Genomic DNA, 20,039 nt, shown 5'->3' with positions numbered 1-20,039 from the left:
AATCCACAGTGTCCTAAGCACTAAGATACTACCCCCTGATATTAGAAGGTTCTCTGCTGGTCTTCTGTGATCTTTTGCTGTCACCTCAAGGCTTGGAATTTTGTGTTTTTATACTTTTCTCTTCACCATGCTTGCACAGAGTAGTTAATTGAGTTGCTGCAGCTTTTTTGAAAGCTTGAATCAATTCAGCAATTCTCCTCTATCAACATCATTGCATTTCTGTATGGAGAACTCAAAAGATGAATCTCTAGAGAAAAATCTGTTTTCTGTCAGAAATACTTAATCCAGCAACAATTTTCTGGCAGCAAAAGCCATGCCACAGCCAAAGTAACTATCGATGTAATCCTTAACCAAAGCTCTAGAACTGGATGATTTTTGATGTCTGATGTTTCACTGAAAAATTGTGTGTTTAAGTGTATGTGGATTCCTCAAATCTTTTATCAAATATTCCAGTTTTCTCCTTTTAAGTAATTATGCACACAAATTCTACTTGAATAATATCTTCAACAGGTTTAATGTGAGGGAGTGTGAGTTAAAGGGCAGGTCCATGAGTGCCTAACACACTGTTACAGTAAAGCTAACACAGAGCCATGTTCTCACTTCACTCGGCACGTACCAGAAAATGCTCATGCTTTCTAAGGCAGAGAAAAGGGGGCAAGGATTGTTATACGTAATGATAAGAAGGCCAAAGTTCTTGGTGAAAAAAAAGAGAATGAAATGCAGTCTTTGAGGTATTCTTTGAGTTAACAGAAAAAAGTTAAAGAAGACAATGAAAGACAGAGTGAGAGAAAGAGAAAGAGAGAAACACATTTTTTATGTATTGTGGAACCAGTTGAGTTCTGGACTCCAGGTGCACCATGTTCATTCCTTTATAAACTTCTTACAACGCAGAATCCAGAATGCTTGGATTAGTTCAGCACAAACCCTTTTCCCTCCTCCCAAGAGCCATCATCTCAATAAACTTTTTTCAGTGGCCAATAAATAGTTTTACACTTGGAAGTTGTAAACCTCATCTTGAGTGGTTTCTGGCAGCTACACATTCGACAGCTTGACTTTCAAAGCTCAGATTACTCTCTGACTCTTGCCACATCATTTATCGGAATTCTAAGCTATAATCTATGTGCTAAAATGGTAATTCAAGATGCATATAATCTTTTGATATGACATGGTGTCATTTATTAAGGATTTCCAGAGCTGGAGACATGGTAAATTACAGCTTGGAAGCAGCCGAGAGAGCGAGAGAGAGTAGGAGAGCGAGAGAGAACTCCTACTTTCTGTAAAGGCAAAGCAATACTGGATGCCACCCAGCTTTAGTGTCTTGTTTAAACCCATCAGATTTAATCTGAACATAATTAGCTATGAAAAAAGTTTGAAATTTAGTTTCTAATCAGGGGTTTGGGAGTATGCAAAGCCAGCAAGTGTGGAACAATAAGGCAATGTTGCATGAGAGAACTGTGTGATGCAACAAGGTTACACACTTAATAAGCGCTCTTGTTAATTATGCTAATAAGGTAGAAGAGCACTGCTGGGATAATGACAGGATAATATTTAGTAGCACCATTTAATAGACATAGAGCCTAGTGACAGGAAGACCCAGCCAATTAGCTGAAACATCCCTCTTTGCTTTTTTCTCATGTCTCCCTCAGTGAGCGTCTCGCTCGGGCCGAAAATCGAATAATCACCATTCTGGTAATTGTACATTTCCAGAACAAGCTATTATGTAGGAGAAGAATGTGGCTTGTAATGTCCTGTGCTGTCAGACTGGTTTGGAATAAAAGATAATCCTGACCAGCAATGCAAAGTTAAAGGTTTTGAAGATAATTGGGCTATCATAATTGGTCCACAGTAAAAGACCAATTGATCAAATCTTTGACCACAGCCAAATTGAGAGAAAGCATAAAAGTAATGAGCATTTTAAACCCCACTGAGACAAGATCTCAAAATCTTGATTTCCATTTATTTCATAAATCATTTCAGAACTCATTATATCTTAAAGAAAACTTCATGGGGTACCACTGTTGATTTTTTTTAGCAGTGGCTTAACATTAGATTTCAGTAGGGAAGGATAACATTAATAATGACATACATTTATATTTACAGTTATGGCATTTGGCATATGCCCTTATCCACAACGACTAAAAGAATTGCTTTAAGTCTCAATCAATGAATACATTGATACTGGTTCACTAGGTCACATACTAAGAATCAGAGGTGGGAGTAAGTCACACATGTGCAAGTCACAAGTAAGTCTCAAGTCTTAACCTTCAAGTCTCAAGCAAGTCCGAGTCATTTTTTGTGAGAGTCAAGTCAAGTCAAGTCAAGTCAAGTCGTAGCTTGATTCAAGCAAGTCACTGGCAAGTCATACATATGTTTTATAATTTAACTAAATGTATATATTAAACAAAGTTAAATCTACAGTATTTATGGACAATGGGAGTTTTATTTGCAACAAAAATGATTATATGCATTTATTTTTAAAGGGTGTCCACATACAGGTGAGTTGTAAATACAATAAAAATCTACAAATGAATAAAAATCAAAACTACAAAGAATAAGATGTAAATGTAACTGAAATAAGGCCAACATAAAAGCATGAAAAGTTTCAATATGTCTCAAACATGGCAGAAGACCATGGAAAAGTATATATATAAAAAGGTACAATGGTTACTTTGCAACCAAATGGCATTTTTTGAACAGGCATTCCCTTGTAATTGGACTTGAACACATCCTTAAATTAGATCCTTCCTTTTTAACAACAGAATAACAACAACAATCAATCACGTCAATCAAAAAAACGTAAATTATTGAATCCCACAAACCTTGAAGTGAATTAACTATTGGAGAGAGAGAGAGAGAGAGAGAGAGAGAGAGAGAGAGAGAGAGAGAGAGAGAGAATGGAGTGAGTGTAATTTATTAATTAAAGGGATAGTTCACCTAAAAATGAAAATTCTGTTATCTTTTTCTCACCCTCGTGATGTTACAAACCTGTATAAATTTCTTTGTTTTGATGAACATACATGAAGATATTTTGAGGACTGTTTGTAACCAAACCATTAATGAGCCCCATTCACTTCCATAGTTTGAAAAAAGAATACTATGGAAGTGAATGGGGCTCATGAATGGTTTGGATAAAATATTTTTTTTTATTTTTGGGTGAACTATACCTTTAAATTGAATGTGTGTGCGTGTGCATGCGAGACAAGAATATGGCTCTGCTTGCAACTCCGAAGTTTTTTATTTTTATATTTATGTTTTTTATATATAATGTGCATCCCCATAAACGATCCATATGCTTTTCACCCAAAGCCTAACACTGAAGACCAATTATAAGTGCTATTTCAAAAAAGCTGACATTTCCACATAAACAGTGACCAACCATTTACAATACATTGCGCTTGCAAAAAAATTTTAATTTGATAGAACTTTGTCATTCCATTGTGAACGATGTGGTCGCATACTGCTGTTCTTCTCTTCTCATCTTGCACAAAATCCCGGTACCCGAACTTAATTATTTTTGGTGTAGCGCCTTCCATGTTTCGTCAAGGTTTATTAGTTAGTGCGCGCGCTCCCTCTGCTTGCGTCACGTGGTTAGATTACGCTCTTGCGTGCGTTTAAAAACAGATTTAAAAAGAAAATAGACAAAAAAGATAAAACAAAAACGAAAAACAAGTTATTTCGAGTCATTTAACTCAAGTCCGAGTCAAGTCTCAAGTCATGAATGTCAAGTCAAAGTCAAGTCGAGTCTTTTTTTAATATTTGTCAAGCAAGTCTCAAGTCTCAAATTTGCGACTTAGGTCCGACTCGAGACTGCTAAGAATACAGTCAGTCTAAAACTCTGTAGGGAGTTTAAAGCAAGAATATGGCAACAAAAAAAAGCACACAGATAACACAAGTTGAGGATTTTTGTGCTAGGAAGAGTTTAGACCTCATTTGAAGAAAGCCAGTGACTCAGCTGTTCGGACATCTACGGCATTTAGCAGACACCCTTATCCAGAGTGACTTACAACTGAGCAACAAGGGCCTTGCTCAGGGGCCCAGCAGTGGCAGCTTGGTGGACCTGGGGTTTGAACCCATGACCTTTTGATTAGTAGCCCAACACCTTAACCACTGAGCTACCACATCTAGGGGAAGTTCATTCCACCAGTCATGTGCCAGAACACAGAGTCTTCATGCGTAGAGTCTTCATGCGTACATGATCAGTCGAGCATTGCTAGATAATCGGAAGAAACGTCAAACAAAATTAAGTCAAGAGGCAATAACACTAGACTTATCCTACAGGCTATCTAGGGGCTTACAGTAGCTCTGTAATTGAGTGATGAAATCTACAGCATACACTCATATACTATACAGTCTAGCAGCTCAATTTGAGTTGTACCTTTATTTAATGGTGTTGGAGGTAAATACATTATCCTGTGATTACAGCAATACCAATTTCAACCTCATAATATTAGAATATCCACATACAGTAAAAAGGACTAAAAAATTGAGCATTGCTCATCCCTTTCTCAGCCTTTGTCCAAGGTTTTTCAGAAAAATCCTTAAGATCCTGCACATTCTTTGTGTTTCCAGCATTTATTGATCCCTTTCCACTAATTACTATATGATCTGTATTATACAGTTACTATAAGATATAAAAGAATAAGTGTTAAGTCTGTAATAAACTCAGAAATTACTCTGCCCTATTGCTCAGGAGCTCTTGGTTGCACAATTCCAATCGACTATAAACTGTTGTAGAAAGGACATTATTTACATTTCTATTATTTTCTGTCCATTATCACACAAATGACGATGGGTTCCCTTCTGAGTGTGGTTCCTTCCTCATTTCTTCCTCATATCATCTCAGGGAGTTTTTCCTTGCCACCACAGCCACAGTGTTAGATGTTAGAGTTAAACATTAACATTAACAAAAATATTATTCTATGTTTCTATACTTCTGTAAAGCTGTTTTGAGACAATGTCCATCTTTAAAAGCGCTATACAACTAAATTGAAGTGATATGGAGAGCTATATCTTCACTGTGATGACAACGGAGGGACTCGTACACAACAAGCTGTAAATATTCACTGAAGCTCAAGAAGGCAACACTAAACATTAATAGCTTCTGAAACTTCTGACAGCACTAAATGAAATAAATAAGATCACTGTTTACAATCGAAATTTCAAAGGTTTACATCCCCCCCAGCTGTTTATGTATTGTGTTGCTTGCTTGAGTATCAGCGATAGTTTGCACTTTTTGTAATAGTTTAAAGTAGTATACGAGTGTACACATGAGCTGTTTCTGAGATTGAAAGATAAGGACTGGCAGATGGAAAAAGAGAATAATATTTGTGGGTCAGAAATATGTGTTAAATACACGCCAAGAACCGAGCAGAAATTGTTCACTAAAAGGAGTGAGGTTGCTTAGAAAACAAAAAAAAACAGACTAATGGACTGACTTGAATTGAAGAGGAAAAAAAGCTTCAAGGGTAATGACATCAGTGATTTGGTGGGGTGAGTGTTGGGGTGCCTGTGGGTGGCTGTATCTGCGCTCTGAAACAAGGCTCGATTGCTCCCAGACACAAATTCAACCACAGAAGGCCTGATTGGAAACAGCATACCTCGGCAGAATAAGAGAAAAACACCACTGAAGCCAACGAGGATGCCTGTTCATATTTATTTTCTAAAAAAGAAACAAAACATTAGAGGCAAAATCACTCTTGAATATATATATTTATGTTTTCATGTTCTTCAGTGGAAGAGATGAATCTCAAAGAATATCTGACCTTTTATACAAAGGAGTGGCAAATATCATGAATTTCCAATTTGAACGCTTCCTTTTCATTTGTTTTATTGATCTAATACTTTTAGTTTATTTGAAATAAAAATTAAATAAGAAAACAACAAACAACTTACAACAAACCTGGTGTGTGTGTGTGTGTGTGTGTGTGTGTAACAGTGACTGTTTGGAGGTTACAGGACCGTGCACTGTGGCCTCATGCTTTTCCATGCAATGCATATATATTAATTAGTCAGTACATTGCAGAAAGGCTGATTACATGGGGAGAGGTCAGCAAAAACACATGTTCTTCTCTAGACACAAACAAGCAGCCCCCTTCTCTTTACCCCATAAGCAGAATATGTTAATGCTGTGGGAACCTATTATCATTTCCAGGATACATTTTCTGCGAATCTCAGAGTTTCCTGTTTGATTTTTCTTTTGTATTGTGGGGTCACATATGGCTTTTTTTTTTTTTTTTTTTTTTTTTTTTTGTAAAGTTTGTACTCTACCTAATCAAATGACAAATGACCTATTAATATGATGTACTGTATTTAAAGAATGAGAGGAAAAAGGATAGGGAAAGAGAATGTTACAGAAAATATATGAGTGACTCCTCCATAAAACTGTTTTACATGCTTTTATCACCTTAACCAAATTTTGTTTTGTGTCCACAGACAGCTCTTTGGCAGAAATTTACATTTAGTCTGCGATTGCCCTGAATGCTCCCAGCTTGCTCAGGACATACCTTTCTTATTAGAAAGGTATATGGGTTTGACTCCAGAGCTTTTCTTCCTAAAAACCTTTCTTTTTCTCAACTGACCCCGTCTTACAACAGAAAAATTTACTTTTAGCTGCTTTCACAGCTGCAATATATATTTATACACTCACAAATGCAGGGTTATGCTCATTCTAAATCGTTTTTTTTACACCAGGTAGTTGGTGTTTTACACTTGTAATTCAGAGGCAGGATTAGCACTGCTTGTTACCTGGGGTTATGAAACCCTGCTCTGAGGCAGAGATATCAGCAGTTTTGCAGCGTTAACCCTGTATTTTTTGCCAAATGTGTACAGTGTGAAATATTGTGGTGTTGAAATGTTACAGCTAGATACTTATCAATAGCAATCAGGATTTTACAATAACGGCACGGTAGAATCAATCAGCAAAACAAAACACTGAACATCAATGAAGTGCACTGAAGAGAGGGGGAAATATGCAACACATAAGGCTGTGAAAGATATCATATAAGAACAAGGTTAACCCAGGGTTTAGGAATGTACAGTATGAAAGGTCAGATTATGAAGAGCCAGGATTGATTGTTAAACCCAGGTATTAGCTGTGTGAGCAGTGTGAAACGTTAAACACGATTACGCAGGATTCAGTTTACTCTGAGTTTACAGTCAGTCAGGGTTTAGGATGAACTATTGTGTGAGAAGCTCTTATATGTTCTGTTTTTCATCTTTTTGTACTCACTCACTCACTCACTTATTTTCTACCGCTTATCTGAACTACCTCGGGTCACGGGGAGCCTGTGCTCAGGTCTCAGGTGTCATCGGGCATCAAGGCAGGATACACCCTGGACGGAGTGCCAACCCATCGCAGGACACACACACTCTCATTCACTCACGCAATCACACACTACAGACAATTTTCCAGAGTTGCCAATCAACCTACCATGCATGTCTTTGGACCGGGGGAGGAAACCGAAGTACCCGGAGGAAACCCCCGAGGCACGGGGAGAACATGCAAACTCCACACACAAGGCGGAGGCAGGAATCGAACCCCCAACCCTGGAGGTGTGAGGCAAACGTGCTAACCACTAAGCCACCATGCACCCCTCTTTGTACTGAAATGATTATTTAATAAAAACAGTTGTTCACTGAAAAAATCCTATGAAAGCTAAAAAAGAAAAGAATTGTATCACTGATATGAAAGGTATGCATGAGATTTCACTTTTTATATATTTACTAACTCCCAAGGTGCCGTGCCTCTCAAAATCTCATCCAGCCTATCGGATTTTAAGGAGGAAATTACAAGCCCTTCGGTTGGATCCTGAGCTTGGATTACTGTCTCTGTGGAGTTTCACATGATCTCCCAAAGTCCTTGTGGCTATCTTATGGTTTCCTCAAACCTCCCAAAACCATACTGGTAGGTGGATTGGAGAGTGTGTGTACGGTGTCCTGAGGTGGACTGGTGTCCCATTCAGAATGTATTCCCACGTAAATGTTCCCAGGAGACTGAAGAGAGATTACTGAAGATAAATGAATGAATGAAATGATCATCAGTTTCTTTTTTTTTCGAAATGTTTAAAGTCTGAATACTAGTGATGGCACTTTCAGCATATCGTTACTTCATTTCTCAGACCAACATCTTGCCAAATTTTCCCCAATGGTCACATTCTTCTTCAGATTATGTTAAGTGATTTTTCAGCCTTTGCCTAGGAGATGTACTACAGGACGATTTACGGGGGAAAAAAACGTTTTGGATGCACATAGGAATGTTCTAGAGCATATAGTGCAAATACATTTGAAATCAATTTCACATTTCATTTTCACACACAATAATACACAATACATGTATTGGAATCCTTTTTGTGACATAAAAGTTGAATAAAATGGAAAAGCAAAAAAAAAATATATAATAAAATAAAATGATCTATAGAAGCCAAGGTAAAAAATATATATAGAAAATATTTTTAAAAAATATATTAACTGTATAATCCAGAGATGATGGATAAATTGTGCATGTGCTCAGCTCAGCAAGATTCAGTACATACAAGCTGGAAAAACCATCTGTCTGTTTTCAAAGGATCTCAGGCCAAAAGGCTGGCGGTGAAAAGGGTTTAGGAGCTGAGTTTTGGTGCTGACAGCAGTGCAGAGAGCTTCTAAAAAACAGAATTCCAATGTATTTAAAAGAGATCATCTTGACAAGTGCAGATCAAAGATTTTACAAAAATATACAAAAATATACAGATTAGCAGGCAGTAAGATGAATATCTCCTCTAATGAATAACAGGCAGCTTGGATCTGTGGAGTTTAATGGTACTGTTCTAGGAATCAAGGTTATTCATCACGGCCTTTAAGGTACAAGCTCTCCATGGCACATGAGAGCAGATTCTGATGTTGACAGCAATGCTGCTAGTTTGAGGAATATCAATGGAGTAGAAGGCAATGAAAGCAAGCAACCAGAGCTGTCACCAATCCTCAGCCATCACCAGCAGCTCCCTCCAGGTGACCGTGGCCCGCGGGTCTGCATTGTGAAAAATATGAGTTCTTTTTACGTTCCTTTCCTTTTTTAACCATGCAACCAACAAATCCATGGTAACACGGAGCACTTGAAGCAAGGTGAAGTGCTTTTTATCCTGCTTCTCATGAACACGGACAAAAAACAGAAGCAGGCCATGGAACAGAGGGCTTAACGAAAGACCTGATGTCAATCACTTTTGGGTTTGAAGGAAATACAAAAAAACGCACCCCTTGTTCAAGTCACTTGAGGATTCATCAGGCATTAATTAGCTGTACTTTATTCTGTTTCTGAGAAGGGGAAAAGCTTCCATCCAATAAAACGACCCAAAAGAGCCTTTCAGGATTGAAGTAGCAGAGGCAATTGATAAAGCTTCCAGTAGTGAGCTTTTTACCCCCCCCCCCCTTTTTTTGAAGGCAATGTAGGTTGGATGAGGAAGAAAAGGCACCTTTCCTTCTGCCCTACTGCAGAACGCACAAGTGAAACCAATTAAGATAATTGAAAACAGAAGATGTGTCCAATAGTTTCAGACGAGAATGCAGCAACGGTGAGGCGTAGTTAGAGGCCGCACAAGAATAGGAGGAAAATTGGCAATTATTTACGTCTCACATGCCAACACAATTATCCAGCCGCTCTACGCAGGAGGGGGTTCTTGTAAATAAACAATAGGACAGGCAAAAAGCTGGCAGGTGGGGGGTATTAGGTGAAGAATTTGCCCACTGGGGAGAAAAAGCCATCTTGATGGGAGGCACTGGACCATACTTTTTGCATAATACCCCTTTTAGGAAAAAGCACCAAGTTGTCAGAAGCATCCGAACGGTGGACACGCCAGCCAATGGACCTGTCAGGAAGGTCTCATGGTGAGCTTTATCCAAATATTTTGCCTAGCATGTCAAATCATGCATGGGTGTTCATCGTTCTCTTGTTTCTTGTAAGTCAAACAGTTTTCAAACCGTTTTTTTCTTCCCCATTTCCCATGTCTCTGACGGCAACACGCAGCAATTTGTATTGATCAGCCTGCCAGTTTTTGTGGAGGCTCTTATTCAACAGGGTGACTCTGAGGACACAGCGCTTATTGATATCAAAATATGGCAGGCAGGTGTCTTATAAGTAGTTAGCACAGCTGGAGAAAAAATTATGGGGGGGGAGAAAATTTTTTGACACGTTTGCCCCTGTTTTGGGGCGTGTGGGATGTGCCGGATGAAATTAGCATTTAAACTACTTGCTCACCAGGCATTAGCTTAACCTTGTGTGTTCAGTCAATATGCGCCCCGCTACCCTTTAAAAAACTCCTGTCACTCTTTTATGACTTGCTATGAAATATTCCAATGCCTACTTGAAGAGCTTTCATTGTCGCACTCAACACGTGGCCTACAAATAAAAGCAGAGTTTCAGTTAGTGAAGGCTGGATTCTGCCAATTTGTATTTATTATTTACAGAAGACTTAAGTAGCTGAAAATGTGTGCCCAAATATGATATAGATAAACTCTCTCTCTCTCTCACTCTTATGTTTTTCAGAGCAATGTTACAGGCATACGCTTCTTCAGTTGGAGAAAGTGTAAGTATGCTTTAAAGGAAAGGCAGTCATGTCTGAGAAATCGCTTACCTGTGTGAGCATGTTCTAAATATGACAGACAGGCGAAGAGCTGTCAGTCATTCACTTTCCTGGCATTAGCGTGTACTGTGCGTGTGGACTCAGATGTCAGTGCCAAAATCCCTGATAGCTGTAAAATGGCACATGCCATTTCTCCTGCTCATATCTGTGTGCAGGGAGTGCACTTACCCCACTGCTGCCGAGCAGAGAGCCAAGACTGCGAAAGGTTATTTCACTGCTGAGCTCACATGTGCCAAAAACACTTTGTGTCATCACAATTTTTCAGTTGCTTGCTTAATTAAAGATAATCCATTACAATATGGGTTAGCTAACTAGCTAACACTATAATTTTAATTTGTCTGTTTATTGCTTGTTTCTTTGTTTTCTGTCTTATTTGCCTGTTTCTTGGTTGGTTTCATTGTTTACTCAATTATTTAATTGTTTCTTTTCTGTTGCTTATTTGTTTGTTTCTTGTTTGTTTCTTATTTGTTTTTTGCTTGTTATTTGTTTGTTTATTTGATGGTTGCTTATTTGCGTTTTTTTCTTTGTTGCTTAATTGCTTGTTTTTGTCGTTTAATTGCTTGTTTATTTGTTTTTCTGTTTGCTTGCTTATTTGTTTGTATATTTGTTTGTTGCTTATTTGCTTATTTTTTGTTGCTCATTTGCTTGTTTGTTTTTTCTTGTTTGTTTGTTTCTTTTTGTTTGCTTGTTATTTGTTTAATTCTTTTTTGTTGTTTGCTTATTTTTTTGGTGCTTGTCTAGCAAGATCCTGTTTCTTTATTTATTTGTTTGCTTCTTTGTTTCTGGCTTTGTTACTTGTCTGCCAAGATTTGTCTATATTTATTAAATAACTTAAAAGTTACAATGTGATATAGTTTGAACCCTTATAATCTCCAGTGTGAAAGAAAAGTGTTTTATTTTGATGTCAATTTATAGTCTAGTAAAGAATATATTTTTCTACTTTTACTGCCTGTTAAATAATCGTGACTTCAATTTTGAGCATAACCCTCTGTGATCTGCTATTTAACCATTACCATGCAGCTCTAATTCCAGTGCAGAGATTTCGGGGCTGGCGGTTTTCCCGAGTGAACATCAACACCTCGTCTACACAAACAGACCTGTTTATTTGACCCTGGGAAAGGATCATCTACAGCAGACCAAAGCACAGGTCTGTGCTGGTGTAAAGAAACGTAAAGCTCTGAGATAGAGAAAGTCTGAAGCTTAGAGGTATGGATCACTATACATCATTCAGCAAGCAGCTTTGGTATTCTAAACATGTCACAAACCACTGATTTCCAGGTTTATTTACACAGTCCCAATCATTCCAGGCTCCATGAAGTAAATACACAGAAATAAACATTAACCCTTGTATTTTGTCCCTATGAATGCTCATCAGCATGCATTTTGCACATTTCTCATCTGTATACAGTTTCATCTCCTGAGCTGCATTTAGAGATTCACAACTTGATACAATGAAACCTGAGGGCCATTTCTTTTCAGTTCTATGAAGTAAGGATGGGCTGCTGATGCTAACCACTAACCCCTAAACCTTCACAGAAGCAACCATTTTTTGATATTACTTTCCATATAACACAAGTTTAATCAACATGTGCCCTCTTCCTTCAAACAAAAAAACAACAATGTTTTCACACACAAGTACAGAAACACATTTTAATCTGTCATAATAAAACAGCACCTGCTTTTGTTACCTGCCATCATATAACTTTGATTTTAGTAATTTAATCTTACAAAAACAAATATACTTCTCTATATTTTTCTGAATAAACCACTTCATAACTAGAGCTGTCAGCACTTGTAAGCTAACTAGCCATGTTAGCTAGTTATGCTAACTAGCGCTTGTTTTTTTCCCTTCAGAGCACACCAGATGTAAACAAAAAAAACATTGTTTAGCATTTAACTCTTAGCAAGCAAGACTCCAAACATGAATATGAACTCACATCGCTTAGACTGGAAGTTCTAACACGGTCCCACTGTTCGTCCAGTGCACAGTCACCTATTTTTCTGGTAATTGTACTAAGGAACCTTGTTAGCAACAAAATAAGTTGTTCCAACTGAGCAGTCTAAATGTGTTTGTAGCTTTGGAGCTACTAATGACCCTGTTGCTAATGACAATCATTAAGGACATTGCTGTGCACTGAATCTAGTTTATGTGCATGAATATCTCTGAAAATTGGTTCCAGTTAGCTAGCTAGCAGATGGAAGGTTATCTAACGACCTAACTAATACGAACAAACTCTTCTGACCATTATAGATTCTGAAAATAAACAGCTTCATGAAGCATCACAGACAGCAGAAATAGGTTTGATATCATCGTTTACTTTAAGATAAAAACATTTGTTTTTTTGGGGTGGGGGTGGGGGTGGGGGGTTCTATGAAAAGTAGACTGTAGATTAGATACAAAAAAAGAAATTAGTTAGCTGATAATGACTAAAGCTTTCTTCTCCTACTGAAACTGGGCTTTTTAACCCAAAGTATGTGAATGATCATTAATTTTCTGTTCTGTCAGAAACTGGAATCACAGCTGAATCACAGTCTGCTTTTTATTCTTTTCAGAAGTATGGGGAATAATTTTAGCTTAATTTTTACCTCAGGTCATATGATAATTAAGCTTTATTTCCCAACCATCGTACACTACAGCTCTGCTGGATGATGGCTAACTCTACAGAAAGGGGGAACATGCTGACAGAAAAAAGGATTTAAAACCCATAAATACAAGTAGCATGTTTATTGAGGTTACTAAGAAGCAGAAGCAAGTCTAGTTCATGGAAAATATAAACAGGAAGAGGTTGTAAATTGTATGTCATGGAGATCAGAAACATCTGAATGGACACGATGCACCTGTGTAAACAGAAATGCAGCCGGCATGCTAAAGATTTTAGCCATAACCCGGTTCCTTGTTTGCAGAGATGTCAGAGATAAACAACCATTTGTACAACTCATAAAAACAGCTCAGTTTGCTGTGTGGGGAAAAAAACAGTTTTTCAGGGTTTTCATGATGTGTGGTAAGATGGGAGTGTAAGACAGAACTAAACGAGTGTTTTCAATCTGATCTACATGATGAAGGCTTTGGTTTGGGAAAAGATAAATTAATAAATTGTTGAAAGAAACAAAGAAGGAGTGAAAAAAAACCTTATTTATTATAAATAAGCTTAATTAAAGCTGAGGGTTTAGTGAAAGGATAAGAATACCACACTGAATGCAAGAGTCCAATCTCTCTCTCATCCTCTGTCTCTCTCACTCTCTCTCTCTGTCTCTCTCCTTCGCTCTGTGTGTGTGTGTGTGTGTGTGTGTGTGTGTGTGTGTGTGTGTGTGTAATTAATGGGCCTGTACAAATACCTAATTAGGTGACAAATGTTCTAAAGACCTGAGCTGCAATGAGATTTTGAGCGATCGCTTCACGTCTCTCTGCTGCAGATAATGTCATTGTGAGGCTCATCATTGCTTCACTCGTCTCATGAGGCTGCACTAAATGAACTTCGCAAGTGGCTAATTCGGGTCAGTTTCCTCTCAGCATGATAACACTAATGTCTCTCAGCTTTTCTTTTGACATCTAACATCATGCATGAGCGATGACGAGTCCTGTCATCTCCGTTATCCTGCACATTACAGGCGATCTGTTGGGATAAATAGTGTCCAGATACATAACTAATCATTCCAAAGCTATTTCTCTGACAGGATAGATGGAGGGTTTTTCTGTCTGCCTCCTCCCGCTCTCTTCCCTCTCTCTCTCTCTCTCTCTCTCTCTCTCTCTCTCTCTCTCTCTCTCCGACAGACAGACAGGAAGTAGTTGAAGCATGGCACGTACTTAGTTTCAACAAGCCAGTCTTCCTTAAGGATGTCTGCTCAGTACACAGCTCTCACTCTCTCCACTGACAGCTGGTTTGGGAAAGAAGGGAGAAAGATTGATAGATAGTGGTGACGGATGAAGCCCAGAGGAGGACTGAAAGACTTAGCAAGAGGCATCCGTAAACGAATACTCGGGCCAAAATTCAATCAGCAGGCCTAAAGCAAGACTTTTCAACTATGATGTCAGGTTCATAGGTGGAGTTTCCGTTCACAATGAAGGTAACATTCTATATTTTCCCCTCTTCTTCCTTTTTTTGTCCTTTCTTAGTTTTAAAGTTAGCTATATGTTGTGCAAGAAACCTTAAAAACAGGAGGAAGTCTTCTCGTCGGACTAGCTGTCGCAATCCAAAAAACAGAAATAGAATTCGCTCCTACGGATTGCACAAGTCCATAGCACAACAACACCCCGACCACATCACTCAGGCTCACACACACACATACACACACACATCCCAAGGATGGGATTAAACCCCCACCACATCTGAAACCATAAACGACACCCATGGTGCATTTTATGATGGCTTGAAGTGTGGACCACAAGGCTGATGGTGATTTTATTGTTTAGCAGAAAAAAATATCTTCCTGTGTGGAATGTGAGAAAATGGCTGCCCTCTTGAGTTAAATAGGTTTTACAGATAAAAATTCCAAATGAAAAAAATATCAGTTGAGTTGATGGGTTTGATGCCTCCTGATATGAAACAAAGCTCCCCCAAAAGTGATTATTTTCCTATAACAGTGCACCAGTTTTTTTTTTATTTAACTTATACCACAAAAAATTGTCAACGATAAATAAAAAATAATAACACTTCATAAAATATTTGATTTTTTTCTCTTTCTCTTCAAACTAAAACGCTAAGAAAAAAAGAGAGCGCTCAGACTTAACCCCCTCTACCAGTACACAGGCATTCCAGTCCACCAGCAGAATGGAAATAGGACATTTACACTGAGTATAAAGAAATGAATTATTTTATTGTCACAAGCCTGATATAAAATGAGTCAGGACTGTTGGCTTTCAGTGTGAGACATTTGTTTTTCCCTCTGTTTCCCTCTGATAACCTTACAGAGAATTTTTGTGTTTGAAGATGGGGCTATTTACTCACTATTTACATTTTTTTGTGTGAGACTAACTGATTTGCTAGTATTTTCTATGAATATGTTGCTTCTAGTAGGCTATAAAAAAACAGAAATACTTAAAACTAAAAACTAGACATTCTTAAAGCCCTGAATGTCACCTAATTCAATGGTGAACATGAACGCAACAAAACAAAGTCAGAAGTCCAAAAACTCCAAAAAAAACCTTCACTATAGCAACATCTATACATATTTAGAAGATATAACAACATTTTTTACCAACTTTAGATTGGTGATCAGATTGGTGATGTTTTCACAGTAATGTGGTAGAAATTCTTTTCCTTTACTACGTCTATCATCTGAATGTGTAGTACTCAAAACACTTGTGCTAATCATGCAGGAAATTTATTCAGCCATGTGAGAACAGCTTCCACGGAGATCAGCCAATGGTTTGTTTTACAGTGCAGGACGTCTGCTGTAAGTTGCTGTTTAGGGTTTTACTACACTCTCTCGGTATTAACAGTAATCCATATCTCCCTGAATTCCCCAGTGTGAACACAACACTCGCAAAATACCATGCATCTCAAATAGATCGTTTGATCCCCAGCTGTTACCTTATAGAAAACCTTCTTAAAAACAAGCTTCTTAATTCAGCAGTACAAAAACACAGTGAAATGCAGTAGTAGTATTATAGAGAATTTAATGCTAGGCAGGTTTAAGAGAATGACAACACGTGCTCGCTCTATATGACAGTGATTGATTCTGAACTGAAGGCACGGTATACTGAAGATCATCCAACCATTCATCTAAAGTCTGTAGCGCTTATCCTACACAGGGTCACAGGAAACCTGGAGCCTACCCCAGGGGACTCGATTTGGGGATCTGACTCGGCAGGGGACACCCTAAACACACACCAGGGACAATTTAGAGATTGTCCCAATTGTTAGCCATTCAGCCTACAACGCATGTTTTTGGACTGAGGGAGGAAAGTGGTGAACGTTAATGAAACCCCTGAAGCACAGGGAGAACTCCTGTACACTGTAAATCATCTAAACAAATGATGCAAATCATTATATTCACATCAAAATAGAATCAATATTGTAAATCCTGACTGTAAGGATTTTTTACTGAGCTTTCCTTAACTAACATTTTTAACCTACAGCATTGTTGAGTTCTCAAATCTGATTGGTGAGAAGGTGTGGATTCATTTTCTATCAATGAAATGCAATGCAATGTTACTAATAGTTAACATTGTTAGCACACAATGTAAACAAAAAAGTCTTGACTGTTTAATTAATTTGCTGCGAGGTTAAATAATCCCACCTGCACTTACTAATGATTAATTTCTGAAATCTGATTGGTCAAAATTTTCTACAGCAGCAACTAGTGCACTTACGCTTAGACTTTATTGTTTCCATAGCCACGGCTGATTAACATGGACTTATATTTTAGACATTACACGTACAAGGAATTAAAAAGTGTGTAATTAATTGTTGATATGTTAAAGTGCTGAGAAAAAATGAGAAGCTGGCGAGAGAGCAACTAAACTGCTTCATGGATGTTTCACAATATAAATGTAACTATACGTTTAATTAGTATAAGAGGAAGAAGAGGAATAAAACAATTCATGCTGTGGGAAGCTTAATATATTGTGTTGAATATGTGACTATAGCAGGTGTTGCTTATACAAGATGTATTAGAAATTTTCCTGATGTACTGAATCAGAAAAGGTAGATACTGTATATATCAAGTCTGACAGGTTGACGATTTGTCCCTCGCAAACATGATAACAGAATATATCTGTATATAAATAAATACAGTCTACAGTGGTTGTAGTTTATGAGCATTTTGAAATGTTGGTGCTTCTGACCACAGCGGTGCCGTTTTGGCGGTCCAGCATAATCTCCGTGGGAAGAATGACAGCAAAGTTAAAGGAAGTGGTGATAGTTTTGTCAGGAGGAGCTTCACTCACACCAACAGACTCAGTTTGCGAAGGGTCGATAGTTCCCAAGTGTGGGAAGACAGTGCGCCTGGCGAAGGGAATATCGACAAACTCCTCTGTTTTAATACAGGGCCATATGGAGAAGCAGCAGGTTCCAGCTGTCTTGATAAACACCCTGTCTGTATACAAATCAATTTCTGGCCTGCGCCCAATCGTGAGGGTCACTGAAGCGTAAAGACAACCTACACAGAAGCATAGTGACATCTGTAATGCTTCCATTGAAGGACGTATAATAAAACAGCACCAATAGCTTCCATGAATAAGTCAGCGTCTGCAGGTGCAACCTCCTTGCGTGGATCTCCGGCGAGTGGGAACGCATAGCTTTTTTTGAATGTGATAGCTTTTTCCGTAGGAGATCTAGGATGAGCATGTGATCTTGGCATGCATCTACAAAACTGCTGCTTGAGTGTTAGAAAGGAGGGAGGGAATGCTGTCAGCGCAGCACTGGGCCAGATAGAATTGCCTCAGTCTGGTGCCACCGTCTCACACTGTGGCACATGGAAATGTGCACTTAAATGGGTTTTTAAAGCGCTGCCCATCACTTCCTTCTTCACGCTACCCCACTGGTGCACCTGTGGCCAATTGTGCTCTCTAAGAGTGTGTGAGAGAAGGGAAACATTACAACAAATGTATATAAATCTACTATACGTGTATAATTTTGACCATTTAAAACAAAAAAAAGACGACTGTCATGTAAAGTTTTCTTTCCAACTGATTTATAATTCTTTAAAGACTTTACTGCTGGACTGGCAAGCATTCATTATCACTAATCACTTTATTTTGTCCTGGGTCACGGTGAATCTGTCCTGGGAACATTGGGCTCAATCCAGATGGGACACCTGTTCATTTCAGGCCACCAAGCACACACACACACAACCCAGGGGAAATCTACACAGACACATGGAGAACATGTGAAACAGACAGTATCCACAGTTCAGGATTGCACCAGAGCCTCAAGAACCATGAAGCAAGCAGCACTACCTGTTACACCACCATGCACCAGCTTCAATTATGCCAACTAAAATGTATTACGTCAAGTCGACACGTGGGCTCTGTATGAATTTGTGTCAGAATCAGAACAGCGACTTAGTAGGGGCTTGTTCACCTGATCATTAGCTTCTCTGACTCCTCGGGTCCGATCTTATCAGTCATGCATCTCTTGCAGAGGGACTTCCGAGTTGCTGTCCAATTACACACAACATCTCGGTGTCAGTCCCCTGACGCTACTGTCAGTGGACACACACGGCACTTGATACGCACAATTAACGAGCTACGCTTCGAATGTCATGCTAAGGTCCTCATCAGTGTGGGGAAAGATGACGACGGCGTGCACATCAACATGTGACCCAACTGCAGTAGCGCTGGAGACATGGGGGAATAATCTATTAACGGCACCGACAGGAAATCGAAAGGGATGAGAGGAGAGATGATAGCTTGAACTGTGAGCAGGAAAGCATGAAGGAAAAATGAAGGCCTTCTCTCTCTCTCTCTCTCTCTCTCTCTCTCTCCGTCTCTGTCTCAATCTTCTCTCCTGCTCACTTGAGGATGCTGCGTGCACAGGCATTAAACGGCATCAGGAGATAAGAAAGAAATGTCTACATTAGGAAAAGCCTTCGTATAAACCCATACACATAATAAAGATGTACATGCACAAACACACACACACACACACACACACACACACACACACATAAAAAGGCTGCTCACCAGGTGAGCCCAACACTCAGCACTCGGATTCACTGACACTGAGCATCGCAGCGCGTGTCTCGAATGAGGATCAATGGGATGCCAGGCTGTATCAAAATAATATGTTGTGTTAGAGAGGGTACATACATCAGAACAGAGAGGCAGTAGGAGCCTTTCAGCCCTTTTCCTGCAGAGTGACTGTGTCCCACAAGGAGATCACTGTTCTACCTTTGACCCCAGCAGATAAATACTGGGATTAAATATCTTTTATGTGTGCTGTCATCCAATTAAATTCTACACAGGGAAGGATTACTGACGCTTACCAACATGCCACAGGGGCCCTGTCTGTTAGGTAGAATCTCAGTGAGCATACATTTTAAGTGAATGATTAGATGATTAATCACTGCTAAACCATACAGAAAGTGACAGAATATGAGATAAACTGGTTGATGGAAATGATCAGTGGGGTCTAAATTTGTCACCAGTGAAAGATCAAAAAAACGCTTGTTGAGTTTAATGATACAAATGCGTACGTAAATCAAACACGAGCTCATACCTGAGATGAAACTTGTGTTAAACAAACATGCGGAAACATTACCCCAGTGTTATTCTATTACACAAATTATACCTCCAAATTTAATACTAAACTAAGTTATCGCTCCCATCATTGGCAACATTGAGAGATATAATTTAATTGGTTTATGTTAATACTATGTAAGTTGATCACACTCCATCTACATCATTCAATCTATTGATTTAAATTTAGTACAAGTGATGAAATCTTGTTTGTGTGCGAAACATAAAAGTATTTTAATTTAAAC

This window comes from Tachysurus vachellii, chromosome 1, assembly GCF_030014155.1.
Source record: "Tachysurus vachellii isolate PV-2020 chromosome 1, HZAU_Pvac_v1, whole genome shotgun sequence".
Taxonomy (NCBI): Eukaryota; Metazoa; Chordata; class Actinopteri; order Siluriformes; family Bagridae; genus Tachysurus; species Tachysurus vachellii.
This window is presented reverse-complemented; position numbering follows the sequence as displayed.